Raw genomic sequence first — 27259 nt, forward strand, 5'->3', positions numbered from 1 at the left:
TTAAGTGTAACCATTGTAAGAGAAATGTTCATATGGAGAGTAAATGTTTCGACGTCCATCCTTGTCACCATTGTGGCAAGAAAAATCATCTATCTCAGAAACATTGAATGTAGACTAAAGTGACAAATAGTTATGGATGGATAAACCCTTGGAAATGGAAACTGGAGTTAAAGAAGCTGGATAATTCCTATAATCTACTTAAGAAAGAGGTAAATTTTCCTAAGGAGTTCAATGCAGATGATTACCTCTCCTTTCAGCTGAAAAAATGGGCGAAATGATAATGGAATTGAAAATGGTTGTTAGACTAAAAGTTTCGAGAACATCAATTAAGAAGCCATTGAGCATCAATAAATTAGCTATTGGGCATCGTCAAAGCAGCCAGTGGGCATCAACAAATCAACCAATGGGCATCATCAAAGCAGCCAATGGGCATCATCGAAGCAGTCAATGGGCATCATCGAAGCAACCATCGCCAAATTTTCTAGTGGGAAAGCGACTGGGAATTTGAAATTCAACAAATTCACCAATGGGCATCATCAACATTTTGTTAGTGGACAAGTGATTGGGGTGCTTCTTGGGAGCATTTGTGGACATCTTTTTGTTCACTTTGAAGGTTAGTGGACCAAGCAAGTGACAAATGGATCCTTTTGCATTGCAGCTTGACATTTGATGGAGTTTACAAGAACTTTTCAGAGATGTATCAGACTTGTAGTCGATTCATGTTTTTTGGTTTGTTCTCTTCAGATTAGAGTTTTCAACATCCAATTTTGGCAGTTTTTTAGATAGTTTTTCATTGAGGATCAACTATGCCATTTCAGCATGAGGACTTGGAGATGGTACCAGGTTCTTATTTTGGACTTATGATTGAGAGGGGGAATGTTAGCCTCACTCTCACATAAAAACAATAATAAGTCCAAAAATATTATAAATAATTAAAATTATGCAACTTGGATTTATTCCTACCTATCTATTCTATAATGGGTTAGTTCCTCAAACTAGGGAGTTTGTTTAGGTCTAGTTGGTTGAGAGATTCTCTCCAACTAGTTAGGCTCCTAGATTAGTGTGTGGTTGAGATATTTACTCAACCAAAGTGATTGTGTCCAAGATAGATGCACTATCTTGAGACATTCTCTTGATGTATTTATATTTGTATCATTATCAATATTTTGTATGAGAGGAATACAATACACTAAGGCTTGTGAATCCTTTTCCACCATGTTTATGTCTCTGATATTATATTTTATTTTTATTTTAATACCTTCAGTTTGGAAAAGTCCCTTTACTTGCCTTACAACTAACTCTGAGTCCCCAAAAACTGGTATATTACATATTTTAAGATTCTTTGCAGCCTGTAATCCTAAAATCAACACCTCATACTCTATTACATTGTTAGTTGTATCAAAATCCAATTTGTATGACAAAGGAATCATTTCTCCTTTAGGAGAAACCAACAACACACTTGCTCCAATACATTTTCTAGATAGGAGCAAATAACTCTATTGATATATATACTACAATTGGAGCATGGATTTCCATTTCCTTTTCTACCTTCTCATCTACTTCTAACAAAAAACAACCAATTTTTTTTCGTACTATATATAGGGGAATTATCAGGATTATCTTCTGAACCCACTACTTTTTACAATATGAAATCCATCCTCGGAAGATTATAAATGTCTTTCAATTATGCCTTGTTGAGGTTTTTAAAGTCCACACAATCTTATCTCTCCATTTTTTTTTCTTATGGGTACAAGATTTGCTATCCATTATGAGCATCTAGGGGAGCTATAATTTTGGCTTCAAAAAGCTTCTTCACCTCTTTCTTAATTGATGACATTACAGTAAAAGATTTATTTTCCTCAATTTTTGCTTATATGGATTTACACCTGGCTTTAATGGAATTTTATGTTGAATGATTTCAGTATTATAAATTTTAAGATCCTCATACTTCCAAGAAAATACATCAGAATACTATTTGAAAATTTCAACATACCTTTCATTAAAATCCTTGGGTATCCCCTTTGCTAACTTGATAAATTTAGGCTCTTGTTTCGTGCCAATATTGCATTATTCTGTATTTTCCTCTTCAAGTTGTTCTGTATTTCTGACTGGTATAACATTTGTATCAAAAAAAATTTCTAGAGGGGAAAGACATCTAGGTATAAAATTTGTCTTCAACTGTAGGATTTTATGATCTGCAGTAATGTCTTCCCATTCAGGTTTCGTATCCTCAACTTCTAATTCCTCACCTTGATTTTCCTCCCCTTGATCAACCTGTGAGGATGCAAACTCTTCAATTGTCTCCATGAAATGATTAATCTATTCTTCATCTTCAAACACTTAGCAGTACTTGATATTATTAAGTATGTAGGGTGGGTATCTAATTTTCACTTCATACCTCAAACTAGGATTTTGGGGAGGTATAAAAAACATTAGAAGAAATGGCTAGAGTTTGCAATCCTATTTTGATCCCTAGGAAAGAAGTTAATACTAAATTCCTAGAATAAATTTTCAATTACCTCATTACCGCAACCAATTGTTCCACATTTAGGTTTTCAACAAAAGCATAAAAAGTGGAATATGTTCTTCAGTTGTAACATCATTTTCACCATTAAATCTAGGATTTTTTTTTTTTTTATATAATCTTGAGGCATGTCATTCATTGGTTGAGGAATATTTAAAGGAAGATAATAGTTAACAAGAAAACCAGGCACAACCATGTTTAGAGGACGAGGTGGAGGAGGGTTTACTATTAATGTTGTGGAAGAAGCAACTGAAGCAGAATGATAGAAATAGGTTGAGACTCAACTATTTTGATAATATATTTTATTTATTTTATTTCCAATAAGGAAGGGAAAGAAAAGGAAATTGTTTCAAAAGATTTAGTTTCCAGCTAAGGTTTTGGAGATAGAAAATTATGAGGAAATTATTCTTCAAAAAAATCCAAAACTAGAGGAGATAATTCTTGAACATTGGGCTTTAAATATTCTTCAATTTTATATGGGATTGAATTTGATGTACCTTTACCAAGAGCAAATATTGTGGGGCTTGGGGTTACTGAAGATTATTTTTGTTTCCATACTCTTTTAGAAAATAATATTTCTGGATCAGAAATATTTGGGGTTTTGTCTTTATACAAGTCAAAACGGATGTGGGGGTTTTTAGGAGCCAAGATTATGAACAAAATATCCCCTTTTAGTGATAATTACTAGCCAAAACCTTCCTTTCCAGTCAAAGAAAGAGTTAACAACAACCTAGGGAAATATAATTCAATTTTGATCCTATTGATTATGTTCCATGGCTGAAAGAACCAGTGCCTAAGACATCAACTAATATTAATTAATTATTTATTGTAACAACCAGAAGATGGAACACCTTTTAGGTGTAATGCAGACTTAATCATAGAGAGAAACCAAACTAATATGAAGAGCCTTTACTTTGATGACTACATACTTTTAATTTTAATTGGAGTAGAAGAGATAGTTTAGAGCAGGGTTTTATCGGTTGGGAAAAAGGAATCCAATGTTTAGACCTTGAGAATCAATAATAAAATAAACAAAGAAAATAGAGAAGATGAAAATGTGGAAGAAAATGGATCATCTTTTAAGGCTTCTTTAAAGAAAACATAGGTATTGTTTGTAGCTCATTGTAACATAAATAAATCTGTATCTCTTTTCAAGGTAGACCAACTACATCATACATTGAGTTCATTTGAAGAAAAATAGTATTTGAAAAATACCACATAAGATAAAGAACACAACTTACTGTAACACACCATAAGAGTTGGAATCAATCAAACTTTATTTTATTAATCTTCAAGGAAGATAAAGCATTACACTTGTAGCTGAAATTTTCAAAATATCTGAACCCCTTTCATGTGGTTCCCTTCTCTTTAAATAATACATCAAAATTTGGTTTTTAGTTATCAAGTAATTTTCAAACCCCTTAACTACTATAACTGAATTTCACTTAATGAGTCCTTTAAATTTTTTACAAGCAAAATTCTTTGGTAAATGAGAAATTGGACAACTTTTGAAATACTAATTTAAATGAAGGAAAAAAATTGAATATCATGTTTTGTAGACTAGCTCCCGGTTCCACTAGTTGTAGATGGAACCATATTGTCGCATGTTTTCCAAATTGTTTTTACTAGATGTGGATGATCGATCATTTCTTGGCAAGCTATCTTCAGATTTGAGTGCTTGGTATAATTCAACTTAGCCATGAATAAGGTCATCATCGACCATAGAAGTTGAAAGTTATGTTGTAAATAATTAACAATACTTTGGCCCTTTAGAGATTCTGATGATTCATGAGCCTTGCCAGCTTGCTTTTTCACACTTGTTAACCCTTTTTCATATGTCTCCAAGGAAATCAATTTTCCATGTTTATTCCAACAACTGGGAAATCTAGCTCTCATTCTCTGGTCAAATTTGTTATTAAATATTGAGATTGCACTCTATACTTCCATTTGTCTATTTGAGGCCTGAATGTGAAGGATATTTTTCCTAATAGTATTCCTTACTTCTACTAAGATAGATGTTCTGTCAACTACATCTAGTGCCTAGAGTTCATTTGAATTTTATCATTCAAATATTTTATAATTCACTTCTCTTTTGGGACTTTACCTTCCAATTCATCTTTAACTCTATTTATGAATGGTTTTGATTTTTCTAGTAGGGCTTTCTGTTCTGCAACAATACAAATGTAATCCCAAACAAAGTGCATCACTTGCATAATTTCCTCCCTAACTATCCATTTTTCTTCCAACAGGGAGGAATTTCCCTTTAATTTATTGGTTTCTTCTTGAGAAACTTGTTTTTCATGTATCAATATGTTGTTTTTTTCATTTGCTAAGTTGAGTTGCATTTCTCTGATATTCAACTAATCTATTGCTTTTACCAAAGTGCCCCTTGTTTTTCTCAATTCAAACTTTGAGAGCTTAATATCTAATAATACTTTAGATTGATGATCTATAGGATCTTGAGAACCCTGGTTAACTAAAATGGGGTTAATACAAATATGACTATGGAGGGATTTCTATAAATCCTTAATCTTTTCTTAGATCTTAGTAACCTCACTATTCTTTTGAATAAGCTCTTCCAATAATTGTTCTTTTTCCTTTTCTACTTGGAAAAGATTTGTTGTTTGGACATGTTCAAAACTTGGCATATTTAACTCTTTCCTCAATGAATGTACCTATGTTTCTATATTATGTGGTATAACCTTTATTACTTCTCCATCTGCTGGATCAATCCCCAATTTGACTATTAACTTGTTATATTCTTCCAACTGGATTTGTTTTTCCCTGGAATTTTCGCTCGTTTGTTTCAACTGAATAGTGATTTTCTAGAGTTGAGACTTCTGTGATGTTATGGATCACAGAAGTCTCAACTCTACAAGTGATTTTCTTAAGTAACTTCTCTACTTTTCCTACTGTTAGGGCACTCTTTTTGATATTGTTATGAATAATTTCTCTAGATTGCTTATGCAAATTGATTTTATCTAGTAGAGGGATTTCACTTATATCAATGGACACATTCATAGGTTTCAAATCTTGCCCTACTGGAATAGACTGAGTAGTGGGATGAACAAGTGATAGATTCAACAAATTCCCGTCCAAGTCAATTGCTGAGAGTAATATTGTTTGATAATCCCAAATGGATTGCATTGATAATTGAGTGGTCATATCTTTTCCTAATTTTATGCTTTTTTTCCTTTATTTGATGGTATTTTTTTTTGTAAAGCATCTATTTGAGACGTAACTTGTTAAACCAATTGTTTTACAATTTTAGTAGAGGTTGAGGGATGAATTGTCCACTGAAGATTTTCCAACTACATCACAAAACCAAGATGATGTGAAGACTATTCTTTCAATCTGATTTCTAAATCTTCCACTTCAGCCTCCTCTTGAATCTTGGTCATCTTTCTTGATGGTTTCTCTTCCAATTCAACATCTAATTGCTTGAGAGTTGGCATTTTTAAGATTTCCTCCTTCAACGAAGGGATTTCAATATAATTTCTGGCTTCCATGCAGTTCTAGTTGAAGTTTGATATTGTAGTAGTTGAGTATTAGTCCAAATATCTTAATTTTATAATTTCTCTAACTCTAGTCTATTTTCATGAATGTAAGGCCCTCAGCCAACCTTCAACCTTCTATTTGAATTAATATCATGAGGATCATACCACCATTCTTCTCCTTCTATGAAATTCAGTCATATTAACATATTTTCTATCTGTTCCAGAGCTTGTCTAGTGTTAACAATGAAGGGTCCCACTACTTTCTCAAGCTTGAAAATATATTCTTATGCCTTGGAAAAAAGTGTGTTTGGTCAACATTTAAACTCTGTATTATAAACTTTAAGAAGAAAATTCTCAATAAAAAAAAGACTAAGAGGTGGTAGGGTTGTATTTCTGCTCCATATAACCTAATTTCTAAGCAATCTTCAAATAAAATCCAGTCTCCCACTCTTGTGTCCACACTGAGCTGCAAATACTCTTTTATTTCACGAAAATTTCTGAGAGTAATTTGATCATTCAATATGGTGAAGACAACACACGTAAAATAGGAAAATAATTGGGAAAAGAATTCATTTTTCTCCTTCTTTATGATTATACTTGTCTACATGATCGTTGATTATAACTGTATTTGTGCATCTAACATATTCAAATAAAAATGACTAAACTTGGCTGCATCCATATATAAAAATAGATGTACCAGATATGAAGGATATCTAAAATATCTAGTGTTCTGGAAATGTTGAATTTAAAAATTGATTGACTGAGCCAAGAAAGTGGGAATATCTAGGGAAATTCTGGGCTGCATCATCAAATTTAGAAAACCTAAGGCCTTTCTCATTCACAGTTTTAGTATTATCCTCTTCCAGAATAAATGATATGACAACTAGGTTTTGTTGGGAAATTTCACATAATAAACTCAGAAGATGACGAGCAACGGGCTAGGGAATTTGAAACCCTTAAATACTAGTTTGAACCAATTTTCTTTATCACTTTGGGGTAAATATTTATAAATCTAAACTAAGGTTTGATCAGTGAATTGGTGTAATTTTTCAGTTGTAGGGATCTGGAAAGCATTATGAATAAGCTTAGGGTTAACTTGAAAAAGATTTTCACCTTTTGCAGAGACTAGAATCCCTTTTTAGGAACAAAGGCAACCCCTAACCAGCTGATGAAGTTAGGAAAATTATAGACAAAGGAGATAATTATATGACAATCTAATTGAAACAAATGAAGAAAGCCATTCAAATCATTATAATGATTTAAAGCTTGTTGGAAGATTGCTGAAAAGTTGAATGAATACGAGGGATCATAAATATCATATTCTGCAATCGTAGTGGGATTAGGATTGGTTGGCTGTGACTTTTTGATTTTTATCATCCTAAAATACACACGGAAAACCTAAGACTGAAAGAGAGAAAATTCAGGAATATTTGGTGAACTAGAGAACTATAACTGAGTTGGAGGTACAGGTGGCATTAAAGACACTCTGGCGACCCAGAAAGACATTTGGTTCAACCCTTGATTGTACGAAAACAATGACTTGGAGATAAATGCAAAACCCCCTTTTACATTTAAAACTTTGGTGGGATTGGGTATTCTAACGGTATTTGGATGATGTCACATTGGTGTGGGAGTGGTGTAGGATGCCACCTCATCATCCAGAGTGTACTGTTACGTGGGAAAATTTCGATGTGGTAGGCTCATTTCATGGGCTCACTTGATACGTGGATTATGTTGACGTACGATTTGGCACAACGTACAAGCTGAGTTGGCGTATGGTTTTTCAAAACCATAAACCACCACACAAGGCCCTCCTTTGGTACGAGTTGGCACAACGTACCAGCTGAGTTGGCGTATGGTTTTTCAAAACCATAAACCATCAAGGCCCTCCTTTGGTACGAGTTGGCACAACTTACAAGCTGAGTTAGCGTATGGGTTTTCAAAACCATAAACCACCGCTCAAGGGCCTCCTTTGGTGGTTTCAAAATTATTAAAGAACGGTCCCACTTTCGATATTGACTGTAGATCTTGAGACAGTATTCCAAAAACAATGCAATGCAGGACCTCCTTCCCCTTTAAACTCCAACAGATGATGATTGCATACATGTCCAATGATTACTCCAAGGACTTGGGCACATTTTAAGCTTTAATATTTTGGCAGGAAAAAACCACTTCATATAGATTATGAGTGTGGATGGAACTTGGAAAATGTCAGCTCATAATATCATAATATAAAATTTTGAAAAGGCCCTTTTTCTATTTTTTTGATACATATTTTTTTAATTTCTTGCTTTTCCTTTTTGGGCTTCATATACAAAAGTCTATTTTTTTGTTTTTGTTATTTTAAAATTTCCTTTCACATATAAAAGATATAGGAAAAATATTAGTGCTCCAATAACGTGATTCAAGGAAATGGTTGACATAAAAATTCCAAAAGCACTTTCAATATAGGTTAGAGATTCATGTGTCCAAAACCTTAAAGGTGAGTTAATAAACCTAATCCCCACTCGTGTTACAGTTGAGGAATTTGTTGAGGATTAAATGTAGGGAAGTTGGGCTTCATTCATACATTGACATATTTCAAAACTAAAGTTTGGAGTAAGAAATTACACTCCCCGTCCTTGGTAGATTCAAATTCCACAACAAAGAAGCCATGAGCACAAGGTAGATGCAATATTTCTTATTCTCATGTAGAAGGGGTTTTCCATAAATGAGAACTCCATTCATTCAAGTCTAAGAATTTAGTCCAAAAACCATTAAAATGACATCAATGCATGGGTATGTGATATGGATTGTATCATTATATTATTTTTCATCCATCTCCATACTTTTAGAGTGGAAAAAGTGGAGGAATAATCTCCCATGACCATTTGTATCGGTGGGTCCTAGTTTGGAAAATTGGGGTCTGAAACCTTATGGAAGAATTTTGAGGCATTAAACGACATTTTTTGGGGATAAAAAATTTCTTCCCAAGTGTGACTCCTTTAAGTGATATTATACGCGGATATACCTTTTCAATGGTGCAAGAATTGCCTCAATTAGAGTCTGTATGCAAAGTTATGCCACTCAGAAGTTGACCTTCTTGTTTTGACTATCATAATTTGAGTGGATGCCATTTTTTACTCCCATTACTCATGGAAAATAGTTTATCCACATGATCATAATGAATAAGACTCTATAAGCATCCATATTGTAATTCTAGTTAAGGGTTGAAGGAATAAAACTTAACCACTAGTAGCCTATCAAGATGTGTTATAACCATGTCATTAAGAGGAAAATGGGTTCCATTATATTCGAGTGCATTTTTTTCCATAGATTAGAAAAATATCTAAGAGTGGACAAGTAAAAGAGAAAATAGAGAGGCTTATTGGATAAGTTTCTTGAAAAAAACACATACTCAACATAAATTGTCAATCCAAGATAGTACACTTCGAGACACTACACCATATGTGCAAAGGTTTAAACAACAATAGTCTACTACATTAGAACTCTAAGTTCACTACCAGGAGTAAGAGATTTGGTTGACGGACGAGACCCAAAGACTTAACTTTTGAAAGACCAATTCCTATAGGATGTCTTTATACAATTTCTTCAACAACTCCCATCACATCCTCATTGATTCTCACATTAGTAAAATAACACGAAAAAATACATTAGCCTAGGCTTCTGCTGCAGAGTCTTCATGTGGACCGGTATCCAATTCACCAGACATCACAAAGAAAATTCCAAAGCAACTCAAATACCTTTAGTGGAAAAATAAGTATCTACTTAATCAAGAAATCTAATTAAAGGGACCACTGGGTTCTTATAACTAGGACCTCATGATTTAATGAAAATAAGTGTGTTCTCTCAATCTCAGGTGGTTACAAAGCTCAATAATGTCCTTCAATATCAAATCACTACAGGTTCAAACCAATCTGCATAAAATAGAGTCAAAGCATTGAAAATTATCACATCTACCAATTGTGCAATGTTGCCAATCACACACAGTTGAAGAAATTTCATAAAGGAATTAAGCCTAAATTCCTCCCCGGGGTACAAAAATACTATGTGTTCATCACATGATTTAAATTCAAGTTAAATAAAATCAAATATATGTTTGTAACTATAAAACCAATCCCTATTTCAAAGTACTAGGAATACTGATTAGATTCTAGTTGTCACTGGTCAATAAGCAAAACATATATCATTCTCCAATAGAAAGGAACAAAGCACTGCTATTACCCAAACCATGATCTAGAAGTCAATCAAAATCACGTTCTATAACTAGTACGCATTCCTTATCAATATAATGCATACATGAGACACAAGGGGTCCTAGCAAGTAAAAATGTTGAGTGATAAAATGGTAAGAGTAAGTCTCTAAATCAATATGTGGAGAGCACAATTAGTATAAGATCATGTAAACATCCACAAATGAAATATTTCTAAAACCCAATCATGCTAATCTTTATATATAGAACATAACTTTTATCTATGAATATAAATGCACATAAATGAAAGAGTCATTGAGCTAAACTCTACAATTGATCAAATAAAAGATGTTCTTCACAAAACCAATGTTCCACAAGTAAAATTAATGTAAAAGAACAAGGATTAAACTTTGTGCACGAATCCATGTGTCAAATATGAAGCATCGACTTATATATGTTTGGATCTAAGCTAAATACAACCATGAGATAATGGATCTATTTATTTCAATCAAGGAAAATATATTTGTACATAAAGAATTCACACATAAACAATAATCTACATGATTTTCTCATGGAATAAATAGATATACCTACATAAACAAGGTATATCTACATGATTCAAACCACATGGCACACTTGCATTGAATCACATGGGATTGAAGGGGAAATGCATTGGGCTGGTGGTCCCAGGCCAACCAACAACATTTCCTTTGAAAAAATAACTAAATCACGATATGATTTAAGAAAAGAGATAAAACTTAAGCATCAACAATCTTTTATTAATGAAACCATAGCTTACATATATATGATACAACATAGCTCGACTCAATGGCCACACTACTTAATGGAGATAAAAATATGGAACAATATAAAACCTAATATTCTCATCGCTAACCTAGATCAGAGCCAGAGTTAGGTTTTTATAGAGAATAAAATACATAACATTTTCAATACATGTCATATTTGAACCCTATTATAAGCAAAAATTTGAGAAATCTAACAGTTTCTCCAAATCTTAGGGAGATAACTAGAGCATCCAAATTGAGAATGAACAAGTTCGATCCAATTGAAATGAACCAAACAAAGGAATCCCAAATATCAACCTCATCAATTGAAGCTAACTACCAAAGTGGCAGATCAACCAAATTTTAGTAGATTTGACCTGCAAATATATGAAAATAGAAAATATGCCCAGAAATATCAAGATTGCTCCAAGAATAGAAATATAAATACTTCTTTATTAATATCAAAACCCTTGAGGTAGGGTAACACCATACAACTTCTCCTTAAGGAAGGAAAACACTCCACAAGCCATATGCTTGTCAATATAATAATCCTTGACATCTCAATGAAGAGTTTCTAGCCTCTATATAGGCTTCATATATACAATACCATGGGTCTCTCAATACCATACATCCATTACAATGGTATTATCACATTATTCCTAACTACTTGTGGGCCTCTACATGATGCGGGTTAACCACTTTATTTATTGACTATGCCCCATCACATTATTACATTATTCCCTTGAGTACCTCCCTCTGTACCCCATAATATCCCCCCTAGGTAAACTACATTCCACCCCCTTAAACATGTTTTGTCCCCGAAACATAAGAAGAACACAAATAATAAGATCTACTCAAAATAGTAGTCCACTGGTACCATGCATGTGCATCTAGCCATCCAAGAGAAAGGTGATTACTCGATCTAGTCGGTGCCTCACCTACTTGAGATGGGAGTTGATCCTGGCAGTTCCTCTGTGTTGATGTGCTATGGGTGATCGTCGCACCTCTCTATCTGTCGTGCATGGATTATTGTCCTTTTTGCTAATTCATTTCCATTTTGTTGGTTGTTTTCTTGCTGGGTGGTGTGGGTGGTGATATGCTGAAGTTTTAACCAAAGGTGTATATTTCTTTAATTCACCACCTAATGGAGCCTGATTGGTATCTGGTACCTGTTGTGGCACCTGTGGTTGTTGCTTATCTTCCAGTATTACTTCAACCACAGACTCCTCATCTGATGTGTCAGTACCTGCAATATTTTCTGCTTTAGCCTCCTTGGACTCTACCTGTATATTGATGGAAATATCCTGTAATGTAATTTTATTCTTTTTATACTAGAGCTTCAGGAATTTCTTCTGCACATTAACACTGATAGTACCAACAGATTCCATCCAAGGGTATCCCAAAACATCATCAACATTAGCCATATCTGAAGCATAAAAATTAGAATGCAATACATACTTATCCATAGAAATCTTCAAACCTTTATAAACTTGCACCTCCTCATTATTAACCTGTGTGTGCTCCATTTGTTTGGTTGGGACTTGCAATCTTTTAGCCAAATGAACATTAATAAAATTATGCTTGCAATTAGGATTGATAGACACAATGATCTTCTCTTTCTGAATACATCCATGAACCTGTAATAAGGAGATACCAACAAAAAATAACCCCTTATTATCATGTTTTCTAGCATGAGACCATTTGTCCAGAAGGAATTTTTCAAATTCTTCATTAGGAAGGCTTACCAACTTCTGGCTGTCAAGTGAGTCCCACCATTTGGCCGCCTCATTTTTCAAATAAAGTCGTGCTGCATCTTTCCAAAGTGTCATCCATGCTGAATTAATATTTTTTAGGAATTCTTCAATAGTGGGACCATTATCACGTCCTGTAAAAATCATCTCAGTAGAAGCCATGAAGTAGAATGAGGGTTTTGAAAAAAATTACCTACTTTATGCGGAAAATTTAAAATGGCCACAACTCAGTCAATATAGTTCAGAATCCTTATTATAGCTTGTTTTTAGAAATGAAATGGTCATTCTGCATCTTCCCATGTGTTTGAAATTTCGATCTAGGAACTCTGGAACTCAGATTCACACTGCAATTGTCCCGACGTCACAAAAATTCTGAAAAAAGAGCTGATTTTAAATCAGCGATATCTCTCTCATCCAGACTCCAATTTGACCGTTTTTTTTTTTTGCTTTGAAATTGGCTAATTTTTCAAGAGGCACTCAGATATGCAATATCTTTTTTTAAAATTATGCACAAAAGTTGCAAAAATTGATAGGAGAGTTGTCATCCATGAATTGCCGTCATAAAAATTTCTACAACACAACTGATTTTAAATCAACGATATCTCCCTCATCCAGACTCCTATTTGGAAGATTTTTTTTTTTTGAATTCGGGTATTTTTCAGCAAAGAATCCAGATCTGCTCTTTTTTCTTCTCAAATTTTGAACCAAAAGTTTCAGATCTAATCTGCGAACTCGCTATCCAAAAATTCCTGCAAAAAAAATGAAAAATAAAAATGCTTCCCCTCTTTGCCCAGAAAGTGCTCTGACTCCACTTGTGGTAGATCTGACCTACAAATATATGAAAATAGAAAATATGCCCAGAAATATCAAGATCGCTCTAAGAACAGAAATATAAATACTTCTTTATTAATATCAAAACCCTTGAGGTAGGGTAACACCATACAACTACTCCTTAAGGAAGGAGAACACTCCACAAGCCATATGCTTGTCAATACAATAATTCTTGACATCTCAATGAATAGTTTCTAGCCTCTATATAGGCTTCACACATACAATACCATGGGTCTCTCAATACCATACATCCATTACAATGGGCTTATCACATTATTCCTAACTACTTGTGGTTCCTTACATGATGCATGTTAACCACTTTATTTATTAACTATGGCCCATCACATTATTACATTATTCCCATAGGTACCTCCCTCTGTACCCCATAATATCCCCCCTAGGTATACTACACAAATTGATCCAAAATGGATCTAACATAGACTTCTAAGTCTAAAAATATTATTCACAGAGGAAAATGAAAGTCAAAGGATGCTCTTGGAAATAGTCTCATTGCATAGATCTCTTCATTCTGAATCTAATGCAATTTGAATGGACCAAAATGGACTCTGGATGAAGGAGTTATTGTAAAAAGAAATTGCCCAATGTCCTTTGAAAAGGAGGCATTTCTTATTAAATGGGACTTAAGAGAAATAAAGGCTCCTTAAAGAATCACATTGGAAATGTTAAGGGGCGGAACAACAGGCCTTAAGGAACCTCGACTGCGACCTCCGACATATCGCATTGGCGGTAGGCTTCCATGCGATATCAGAACCCTGGGCATGCGATGTGCAACTTGCGATGCAGAGGATCGGTGATATATATCGGGTTGGCACAGTCCATTGGAAATTTTTATAGAACCCCGGGCCGTTGCGATTGCGATATGCGATGCACCGATATCGACAATCAACGATTAGGACCGCAACCATATAAAGGGCCGTTGACATATGCTTGTTGCGATTATGATATGCGATTGAGGCATGAACCCGATGAGGTTTATGAATGCGATTGCATAGATTTTGAAATACGGATTTTCGGATTTTCAGTGTATTTCTGTGTATTTGGTGTTTGGCCATAGGCAATGCGATTTGTGATGAGCGATGAAGAACACGGACCCGAGAGGGATATAGATGTGATTCTATATTATTTGAAGTCCGGCTGAATGGCTAATAATGTGTTTTTCATGCGTTTCTCTGTGTATTGCCATGACGTGTTGGAATTCAGGATGATTGCAGGAGGAGGCCAAATGAATGGGTTTCCTGTACTAGCCGGTGCGTTTCAATGGGAAAACAAATTCTTTGGAATACGATCAGTCTTCCATGCTCGAAGAGGCATAACCAAATGGTTACAAAAACACAGAAAACACAGAGAGAAAGCTCTCTCTCGAGTGAGCAGAAAAACCTTTTCCCTTCAGGGGAGCACATAACTGAGCGAAGAGCAGAGCCAAAGAGCAGATTGCCAAAGAGCTCGAGAATGCCAACGAGCCACCAGAGGTTGGAGGCTTGGTAGAGGTCAAAGCCACCAGAGGTTGGGAGGCCAGAGCTGCAGTTCCTCAGAAGCTTGAGTGCAACAGAGTTGCAGAGCGCAGAAGGCTAGAGAGCCATAGAGTTGAGGACTTCGCAGAGTGCCACCAGAGGTTGGGGGGACAACGAAAGAGCCACCAGAGGTTGGAGGCTTGACAGAGGCAGAGTCACCAGAGGTTGGAGGCAGAGCCGCAGAGCTAGAGAGGTCAAAGCAGACTTCTAAGAGCCATGGAGCTATAATGAAGTTGCAGAACATCAAAGAGGTCAAATGATCAAGCTATTGCTGATGTCTGAAGTGTGCTGAAGACAGAAGAAGGAGTTCTAGAGACAGTTAACAGAATTATGAGGGAGTTGATGCTAGCTAGAGCTTAAGATAGCTCAGAGCACTAATTGAAGGAGTCTAGTCCAGAGAAGCCTAGATCTATCTACAGAGTAAGGACAACCAGGGATAAGATGGTATTCTAAACCCATAGGTTCAGTTGTAAACCAATGGAGTTGAGTGTGGAACTTGTAAAAGAAGTTTAACATAATCCGAAAGAGCCTAGTCGAGTTGATTAGAGCTCAAGGAGACTTAGCCCAAGATATTAGGGTGAACTCCATATTATATTGTTGTCTTATGTGTTGTTTATTTGCTGCATTTTGTTGTTATGTGTGTCTATATATCAGTTTAAGCAAATAAACTTAAGGCAATTAAGCAGTTAAAGGCAAACACAAGCATACACCTATTTCAAGTGCTTCTTTCCACAAATTATCAATCATCAGCATAGATCTTGGGAATATATATAAGCTTTGGAGTGGGAGTGGTTCTTGTTGATTGACAAGAAGCCTTTAGTGCCCCATTTCAGATCAGGTGGTATCAGAGCTGGTTATATCAGAGCATCAGGTTGATTAACCCCACCTTCAAAGAAGGTGATATCAGAGCCCAAGTTATACTAGAGTAGGTGGTATAATGAAGCAGGTGGTATCATGAAGCAGGTTGTATCACGATGTAGGTGATATCAGATCGAGATGCTTGATTGACAGAGCAATATATATGCTTGTTTGACTTGAAAGGTGTTTGATTGTTTGTAAACTGACTATTGTTTGAGTTTGTAGAGGTGAAGGGAAATCTATTGGTAGCTAAGTCCAGAAGAGGACAAGAAGGAAGAAGAGCTGAAGGCATTATCCTTATCCCAAAGGACCTCAAGGCAATCCTTGAAGCACAAGAGGTTTGTTGCAAAAAGTTGCTAGAATAAGCTCTTTGTTAATCTTGTTTGAAGTTCTTTTGTTCATTTTCATAATGACAACTTCTACAAGTGAGTCCTCAAATTCTTCCTTCACCACAAGATTCTGTGACGAAGACATGAAGCAAGACTTGTTCATCATGATGGATATGGTGAGAGAAATGAGTGTTGGACTACGAGAGCAGTTGAATTCCATGAAGGAAGAACAACAGTTGCTTTCTAACAAATTGCATGAAGTGGAAGGCCAACTTCATATTGCAAATATGAACCTGGAAAGGATGCATGAGTTGGAGACACAACTCCTTGTTGCCAAAGAAGCCTTAGTCAAGTATCAGCTTGAAGAAGAGGTAAATAATTCTAGTTTGTCTTCAATTTCCTCTAAGAATGTTTATATTGGTTCTTTTGAAAAACATACCAGAGGCATAGGTTCCAAGTTAATGTCCAAGATGGGCTATGAAGGAAAAGGCTTGGGCAAACATGCACAAGGTATTGTTGAGCCAATAATAGTTGAGGAAAGGTCTAAGTATTTGGGTATTGGCTATGGACAATCTTATGGAGAAAGTTCCAAAGCTGCCATGAAGACAATTGAAACAATTCCAAGAAGGATTTTAATTTCAGGTCTTCTACCTCAAAAGTGTAAAGATTGTATTCATGGGGAATGCAATAGCTTGAAACATCATTTTCAGGAAGAAGGTGTTCATAATCATACACTTGAACCAGAGAGTTGTGGAAACTCTGAAACCATTGAAGAGGTTGATGGTGTCCCAAAGGGAGCTACTTCTTCATCCAATTCACCTCCTCATGAAGGTAATAAAGGTGAAAGAGAAAGGTATAAATCTGGTTCTAATCATATTCCTTTTGATTATATTCAGCATGGTAAATTTCCATATAAGTATGGGAAAAGAAGTGCATGTTCCTTTTGTGGTTTGAATAACCATAATGTTTCTAGATGTTGGAAGAGAATGGCCACATACAGGAAACCTTTGAAGGAAAAGAAGCAAAGAGCGAAAGGTCCATTGGACAAGGCAAATCATGCTGTCAAGAAGATGTACATGCATTGCACTTATTGCCATAAGCAAGGACACATTGCTGAAAAGTGTTGGACTTTGAATCCAACAATGCTTCCATGAAACTTGAAGAAGGTGGAAAGAAAGGATGGCAGGAATGGAAAAAAAGATTCCATGATTGATGTGTTTCAAGTTGATTCACATGTTGATGTTGATGTGCGACAAAGGTAGCACCTTTGAGATGGATTGGTAAGACATGGTTAGAGTTCTTATCCAATTAAGGTTGCATGTCTTTTGAAAATGCATCAAATCAATAGAATGCATTTCTTTGTTAATGAGATGCAAGTTGCAGGTTTTTACCACGAAGGTGAATGGAAAAAGTTGACTAGGAGACTCACTTTATTGCTGCAAACATTATGTTCATTTCAGCTTTGAAAGTACAGTGTACTTAAGCGAAAGTTGAAGGATGAAACATTATATTTCATTTCAGCTTCAAAAGTACAGTGTACTTAAGCAAAAGTTGAAGGATGAAATGTATGCATGAGAATGATGTGCATGAACATAGGGAAACTGATGATTTCCTTGTATTTGAACATGTATGTGTGATTAACTTGAAGAGTTGATTGCATTGTTTTTAAACATACATGTAATATCAGGCTGGTTATCTTGTCCATCATTTGTAAGTGCAGATGTAAAGACATGGAGGTGTTCACAAGATGTGAAATTTGTTTCTTTTGTTGAAGCAAGAGTTTAGGCCATCCAGTTGTTGTCTATAATTCTATTGTTGTTGACAGTTCTTGTTGACAATAAGTCAAACAGATACAAATGTAAATTTTTTTGTGAAGAAGATGTAACTTCACATTTGTTTGAGCCACCCTGGATCAATGATCAAGGAAGAGAAGTTCAAACTAACTTCTGTAACCTTCTTAGCAGGAGTTCTGCATGAAGTCAAGGAGGAAAATAGTTCTTCCTAGGAGGACAAGCACATCCAGGAAGGAAGTGTTCAAAGGCTTTGGTTCAGAGGCACTATGCAAGGCAAGTGTATGGAGGCTGAAAGAAGAGGGTGAGGTACTCTCTTTTACTGTTCAGATCAGTGTATCAGTCTTTTGAAGTCCACAAGCTTTTTAGTGGTAAGGCATGATCCAAAATGGATCTAACATAGACTTATAAGTCTAAAAATATTCCTCACGGAGGAAAATGAAAGTCAAAGGATGCTCTTGGAAATAGTCTCATTGCATAGACCTCTTCATTTTGAATCTAATTCAATTTGAATGGACTAAAACAAACTCTGTATGAAGGAGTTATTGTAAAAAGAAATTGCCTAATGTCCTTTGAAAAGGAGGCATTTTCTTATTAAATGTGACTTAAGAGAAATAAAGGCTCCTTAAAGAATCACATCGGAAATGTTAAAGGGCGGAACAACGGGCCTTAAGGAACCCCAATTGCGACCTCCGACATATCGCATCGGTGGTAGGCTTCCATGTGATATCGGAACCTTGGGCATGCGACGTGCGACTTGCAACGCAGAGGATCAACAATATATATTAGGTCGGCACAGTCAATTGGAAAGTTGTATAGACCCCCGGGCCGTTGTGATTGTGATATGTGATGCGCCGATATCGGCGATCGGTGATTGGGATCGCAACCATATAAAGGGCCGTTGACATATGCCTGTTGCGATTGCAATATGCGATCGAGGCACGGACCCGATGAGGTTTATGAATGCGATTGCATAAATTTTGAAATCTGGATTTTTAGATTTTCAGTGTATTTCTGTGTATTTGGTGTTTGGCCATAGGCAATGTGATTTGCGATGAGCGATGAAGAACACGGACCTGAGAGGGATATAGATGCGATTCTATATTATTTGAAGTCCAGTTGAATGGCTAATAATGTGTTTTTCGTGTGTTTCTTTGTGTATTGCCATGACGTGTTGGAATTCAGGATGATTGCAGGAGGAGGCCAAATGACCGGGTTTCCTATACCCGCCGGTGCGTTTCAATGGGAAAATGGATTCTTTGGAATACGATCGGTCTTCCATGCTTGAAGAGGCGTAACCAAATGGTTACAAAACATAGAAAACATAGAGAGAAAGCTCTCTCTCGTGTGAGCAAAAAAATCTTTTCCCTTCAGGGGAGCACACAACTGAGAGAAGAGCAGAGCCAAATAGCCAAGAGCCGAAGAGCTCAAGAATGCCAGCGAGCCACCAGAGGTTGGAGGCTTGGTAGAGGCCGAAGCCACTAGAGGTTGGGAGGCCGGAGCCGTAGTTCCTCAGAAGCTTGAGCGTAGCAGAGTTGCAGAGCGCAGAAGGCCAGAGATCCGTAGAGTTGAGGATTTCATAGAGTACCACTAGAGGTTGGGAGGACAATGATAGAGCCACCAGAGGTTGGAGGCAAAGCCGCAGATCCAGAGAGGTCAAAGCAGACTTCTAAGAGCCATGGAGCTGTAATGAAGTTGCAGAACATCAAAGCGGTCAAATGATCAAGCTATTGCTGATGTTTGAAGTGTGCTGAAGATAGAAGAAGGAGTTCCAGAGACAGTTAACAGAATTCTGAGCGAGTTGGTGCAAGCTAGAGCTTAAGATAGCTCAGAGCACTAATTGAAGGAGTCTAGTCCAAAGAAGCCTAGATCTGTTTGCAGAGTAAGGACAACCAGGGATAAGATGGTATTCTAAACCCATAGGTTCAGTTGTAAACCAATGGAGTTGACTATGGAACTTATAAAAGAAGTTTACCATAATCCCAAAGAGCCTTGTCGAGTTGATTAGAGCTCAAGGAGACTTAGCCCAAGATATCAGGGTGAAATGCATATTATATTGTTGTCTTATGTGTTGTTTATTTGCTGCATTTTACTGTCATGTGTGTCTATATATCAGTTTAAGCAAATAAACTTAAGGCAATTAAGCAGTTAAAGGAAAACACAAGCATACACCTATTTCAAGTGCTTATTTCCGCAAATTATAAATCATCAACATAGATCTTGGGAATATATATAAGATTTAGAGTGGGAGAGGTTCTTGTTGATTGACAAGAAGCCTTTAGTGCCCCATTTCAGATCACAAATGCTTGACGGTGACTGAAGATCTACTCTAAAAGGTGATAGAGGATCTTGATGCCATCTTTCAGAGAACCCATGTATTGTTATATCCTTCGAAGTTTTGCATCTATGTCAAACTTGGATTTCAATTTTAGGACTCTTTGAGGATTATAAGATCTACATAACTCTCATTAGTAAACCCTTGTAGTAATGATTAAGCCCATAAATGCATCCAAACGCATATATATTTTTAATTAAAATTAAAATTTACCTTGTAACTTTTTAATTAAATTGATTAACATGTTATCCCTTTGTTGTGCACAAAAGAGGATTGCATGAAGGTAAGAATGGGGTTTGGTATAGGTTAAAAAAAGGCATTTGGAAGAAAAAATATCATCAATTCCTATCCTAAACATCTGCCCCAACCTTAAGGATTTGTGTGTCCTCACAAAAAAAGGAACTACATCTAATACAATTCAATCTCCATTGGTGCTCCTATACAAAATTGTGCAAAATTGACAAAAAATAGAACTCTGTAACCATCAACCTCCAATATTAATGTTAACACCTGCTCTACCTACCTTTAGTGCATCCTTCAATTTCCTCTTTAAATTCCTGTTTCAAAACAACAAATAGAAGTTTTTCATATTCCATCTTTAGGCCATCTTATAATGCTTCTTGCTTTCCTCAGAAAGTTCGTAAATCTCCTCCCGAAGATCCTCATTTCTGGCTTTCAACACAACATTTTCATTCTTGAAATATCTATCAATAATCTTGTATTATTTAGTTTTATGTTTTATCTCCTTAATATTTTTATTTTTCTCCTTTAACTTAACTTTAGGTTGATTAGGTAGGGATTTAGGAAGATATGAGGCATATTCAAAGTCTTGGGCTAGTAAATCCACATAAGCAGTAGTCTCAAACACTGATGGCTTCATCTTAGGAATTTTTAGTGGCGGCCCATCCTTTTGAAAAGAATGGTGATTAGTAACAGTAGGGCCTGAGAAGAACTCGTTGAAATATGGTGACTTTGTTGTAGGATCAATGTCACAAGCATGAGTTTCTTTTGTAGAGAAAATATGTACATGCAAATGAAACATAGGGTTTAGACATATGAGCTTACTCATTTATCGAATAAGGTGTGGATACCGTAGGTGGATTAGCCATCAAAGTAGAGTGTTCAGGGGAATATGGGGCATGTTACAGGAGAGGACAAGGGAATGGATTTTCTTTTTGTCATACTCTTTTTCATCCTTTGTGGTGGAATAAAGGGTTGTTATTTTGATGCATTCTCCTTCTCCAAACCCTGAATTCCAAAATCATGCCCCTCTTTTGTGAAAACATTTCCTCATTTGTCACCATTAGTATTTGCAAGATTTTGTTGATTTTCCACGGGGGCCTCCCATTTCCTTATCTTTTGACATTGTTTGGGGTATAGAGCGAGGGTTACCAAACTGATTCTCTGTCACAAACTTATCCCAAGTTATCTCCCTCTTTTTCAACTCCTCTGTAACTAGGCTTTTTATATGGTCATGATGATATAATCAACGTCTAACATTCACAAGGTGTTGGAAACCTTTGAGAACTACTAAGGGGGGGGATGAATCAGTAGTGTGACTTCTTAACAATTTTTACCATTTTTTTACTTTACTGAAATACACACTTGTTAGTAGCTTCACATATATCATAATCAAGTAAATGATAGACATGTAAACATATAAGAAACATAAACTAAAAACAAACCATTAAAGCACAACCAAAAAAATCATCATCACATAGGAGACACAATATTTCTGGTGGAAACACTTATGGGAGAAAAAACACCCTTGTTGCTGCTACGATGCCCTGAATCTCTATTATGTTAAGCAATTTTTCTTTTACATAGATAGCTTACTCACATCAGCCTGGAGCCTCGACCTCATATACAATAGGCCAATGCCAATAAGTCACGAGACTTGATTCTACTGATCATCTCAAAAGACTTTGCTCTAACATGGATCTACAGACTACCATCCATTGAAGGCCACCACGATCAACGATCCTCACCCAAATATGATTGGACTATCCAAATATGATTGGATGGATAAATTATTCTTTTCGTTGAAGCTTTGAAATCACTACTCCACTCTCATGAAGTCACTTCTCCTCTGCACTATGCAGACGTTGTTTCATATATTTTCACATTGAATCTATGACTCTATGCTCAACTAGACTCAGGTCTGTAATACAATATCCAACAACAAGACAATATCTTAAATCAACAACAAAAACACTCATAAAAAAACCACCCAGTAGCCATACTCTCAACAATACATAACTCCATAAAAAAAACTACAACAACAAAAAAATACTTCAACCACTTTGTATATTAGCAACATAAAAACTAATATGGCATTATGCCATATGCACCAGAAACACTTGCAAAATAATTTTCAAATCATGCAATGTATCCTCTACCCAAACCATTGTCAAACATTGGCCTTTTCCTCAAGGTTATTCTTCTCCAAACAATCTATGCTATAACAACCTCAAATATGATCTGAATACTGATGCACTACTTCAACAATATGCTCCATTCAATACCATTTACAATCATACACTGTTTATCTTTTCTCACTATTAGGTCTGGATCGTTTCTTCTCTATGCATCCTTCTCTAATACACTCTCACATTCAACCAACCATCACACAACTCAAAAGTGAAGAAGTTAAAACATGAGGGGTGAAAATCACCTTTGGCCTCGGATCAAGAGTGCACAAATTTGACAAAATCAATCCTCAACAATCCCTACATGTCCACTAAATGTACTCACACACACTGGAGGACTTACTTGACCAATTTCTACCTTATTCCATTAATTAAGAATCTTTTATGAAAATGCAAGTCAAAATAATTTAGATGTGCGTGAGGAATGTGGAGGAATTTTCGTGAAGAATCTCATCCGCATGGAATACATTATCTGATCCTGGTTGTAACCACATGCATAGGATTCTCTCCATGTGGTTGGAGCCTTTCAACCACACTCCCAAGCCTGCATGGGTGTAGTTGGAGCAGAGGATGGTCAAAACCCAAAATCTCCAGCTCATAATTGCCTCCAACTTCTTGCTTACCTTATCCAACTCCTGTACATGCCTCTAAACCTCTGTCACAACCTTTCACGCCTCAAAAAATGGATCAAACTTGTCCCATAAGTTCCACTGTCAAGTTAACACAAGGGCCAACAAATAAGGGTTGACTTGTCCACCAACAAGTCCTCCACTCTCCTCTAACACCCACACAATCTGAAAGACACCTAAATAGACCTGTCACACCTCTTTCACACTGAAACACATCTCCAACATCATCATAACAAGTCATGAACATGAACATAAACATGATGACCTAATTTGCCCTATTCCTCAACGTGTCAATACCACTAATACATGAGAAATCACTAATCTATGCCATCATCCTGCATCATCAAAATGATAACATCAAGAGTTGACACCAATGCCAACATAACCATCTCAATTCCAAGTCAACCAACTACAACCATATTGCAAGGAAGGCATCAACACATCAACTACGCTTCAAAAGGTTTACATGAATTCCAACATGAGATAGTTTCCACCATGAAGTCAACGCCAACATCAGCTAGTTGCAACCATAAATACCATAATGCCAAAAATATCCCCCTTTGGCATTGATGGAAACCACATAATCTCCATACCATCATCCTCTATCACACCCACCTTTAACATCAGTGGAAAAGGGTAAACTCCATCTAATAAGGCAATAAGAATACAAGTACAAATACTGGAGCAATTAATCTCTACATGGCTGAAAAATGATGCACATAAACAAATGACCATACTCTCTATATCGGAAGCAAGCAATATATGAACCAAGAAACATTCTGAGCAACATGTCACCAAACATCTATGCTTTGACATAAGTAGCAACAAGCAACATACAATTCAATCAACCTTTAGCAGCAACAATAATATGCCAACATGAGGCAACCATAAGCAACATCAATCACAATATGAAACATTATGCACATGAGGCAACAACCCAACTCTCCATAAAAACCACATAGAAACAACATCAATGACCATCATTAACCTCTATGCCAATATAATGAGGTCAAAACCAAAAAAACATAACATAGAATGATGTAGATAATAACCACCTCCAAGTGGATTGTAATGATAACAATGTATGATTGAAGTAACAAGAGAAAATAATGCTCCCCTTAAACACATGCCATCTCCAAGCTATAGTGACTACTTTCATTGCAACATTTGCTTCCTTTCTAAGGAAGAAGCACCATATGCATGAAGACTCTATATGGCCATGAATCAAATGACATATACATTGATAAATGCATGGATGTAGAAATGAAATAATACCTCATACATGATCAATATATGACCTCATGAATCATGACTAGAAAACCAATGACAAACATAATACAAGTAAATAACATCATGAGCATTTTACAAGGATCTTACAATGAATTACATTGTTTCTATCATCATCTCCTATGGACCAATGACTCTAAAATATAACATACATGGTTGTTACAATGTCATTAGTCCATACATGTGGCTGCAAAATAACTCCATGAAACTCCTCCAAAAACACGCCTATCAACATAATGACCCAATCCACTAATGACTAGACCCTCTAGCAACATAGATAATGAATCAATGATAAGAATATGGCTATAATAAACTGCATATAACATCCAATACATGGCTGATCCATGTATCAAGTCATGATATGCATGTCATTGCCACATTGTTCTCATGCTATAGTAGCTGAAAAATGGTCAATAAAAGTTGTAGCAACACTGATAATAGCATGCTTTCCACTCATAAACAATAAATATACCAGTTGTAAGAATGTGAGTGAAAAGAAATAAAAACATAAAGGAACAAACCTTGAAAACATAGCTCCCCCTAAGCACGATATACCTTGTATAAAGTGATCTGGATAATCTGAAAATGCATGGAAGAATTGGATTAAATCTCATTACTTCTAGAACTCCTCAAGCTACCAATGCCCCCCTTAAGACCATACTAGTCTCACATGTGATTTTGCAATCAAGTATATCCATCATGCAATATTGCAGTAGGAGTTGATCTCTTCCATTCTGAATCTGATGAGGAAGAGTACACTCTTGGTCTCTTCTTACTAACCACTCTTCCCTTCAACACATATATATTATCTAGTGTCTTGATTCCATCAGAAATCACTCTCTTTGAACCACATAGTCGTAAACAACAATTTGTCTCCTGGGACACTAATCAAATTGTTGGAGTTAAGAACCGAAAAAATACTTTGCTAAAACTATTCCTAAGCTTGGTTAGGGGAGAGAAAGAAATAAAAACAAAGTGAATGCATGGGAAACCAAAACATTCTAGATACTAAGGAGAGACTATTAATGAATAGCTCAGGACATAAAGTGGAACATAATTAAACCAAGGTTGATTAATTATAAGCTATAGAAGACTACAAAGTGCTGGAAAGAAAATATAAAAGATGCTTGAGAAGCCTAGAAATAAGCTTGGACTCCTTAGTCCAATAACCATTGCTTTCAAATTGAAGTTCCATTTAAAAATTATTAGCTAATGAAAAATGAAAAGAAGGTCTTGCACCATAGATTCCAAGAACTAGGTTTGATCCCCGACACTTGGATAGTCCACCATAGAGTTAGAAATTTCCCATGATTTTGATTTAGGTTTAGAAAATGAGAGAGAAGAAATAAAGAGGGTTACGGAAAGAAGGAAACAAGGATTCAAACAATACTTCTCTTGCAACAACCTAATAGAACTTTTAAATTCAATAACTAGAGAAGAGTATGTGTAATCTATCGCCTTAGGCCTAGCCAAAACTAGTATGTTGCTACTCGAGGAATTCTTGGGACAAATGCCACAAATTTGATCACTAATACTAAGTTTTGCTAACAAGGAGGGAGTTGATGATTGGACATAGAAAAAGCCAAGATAAACATTGAGCTAGGAATATGCTATTAATTGAAAGCTGAAAACTTCATGAGGGCCAAGATTGAACCAAAGTGAGCCTAGTAAAACCATGAATGGGAAAAAAAAAAGTGAATTAGAAGAGGGCAAGATAGACTAGAAGAAGGTATGATAGACTAGACTAGTGAAAAATATCCCATAAAAGCTTACTAATGTAGACCTATAGAATTGTATGATTTTTTTGGAGCATCTATGTTTCTAACATATAGCATTCAAAATATGGAAAAATTGGCCATGTCAACATTTTAGAAATCACTCAATGGGGGAAATTAGACCTTTTTATGTTTGGTATGGTGATTTTGACTACTATGCGGGCCTTCCACTCAATGAATTTTATACAAAGACTATAGACTTATTGTGAAAGTTATTAAAAAAATGAAATTTTAAAAGAAACAATGTAAAGATGATGAAATTAATAAAATTATTAATCTATATCTATTTCTATCTTATTCTAATTAATATTATTAATGTATGTGAATAAAAGGAGATAAATGATAAAATTGTAATACAAATATATGTATTCATCAACTGAATAAATTAAATTAATTGTAAAAGAAACCAAACAATATATAGTTAAGTGAATCTTTTCATGTATAGTATTCATATATTCATCCTTCTTTAATTTCTTTAATAAGAATGAAAATCGCTAGTTAACAGTAACCAATCCTTATCACTAAATATCAAAGCAATAAAGAAAAACGTAGTATCTCAATTTCATTTGAAATGAAAAACTTAATTAAGGTAGTAATACCATAATCATTTGAACTCATGAATTCATGAATACATGAAATTGTTGTGGTCCATAAGTATGAATTCAAAAAATAAACTTCTACAATGGTGCAATAATATATTCTTTCCAAAAAAATT

This window comes from Pinus tabuliformis, chromosome 1_2, assembly GCF_031772625.1.
Source record: "Pinus tabuliformis cultivar Carrire ecotype Pingquan chromosome 1_2, CPIR1, whole genome shotgun sequence".
NCBI classification, from domain to species: domain Eukaryota; kingdom Viridiplantae; phylum Streptophyta; class Pinopsida; order Pinales; family Pinaceae; genus Pinus; species Pinus tabuliformis.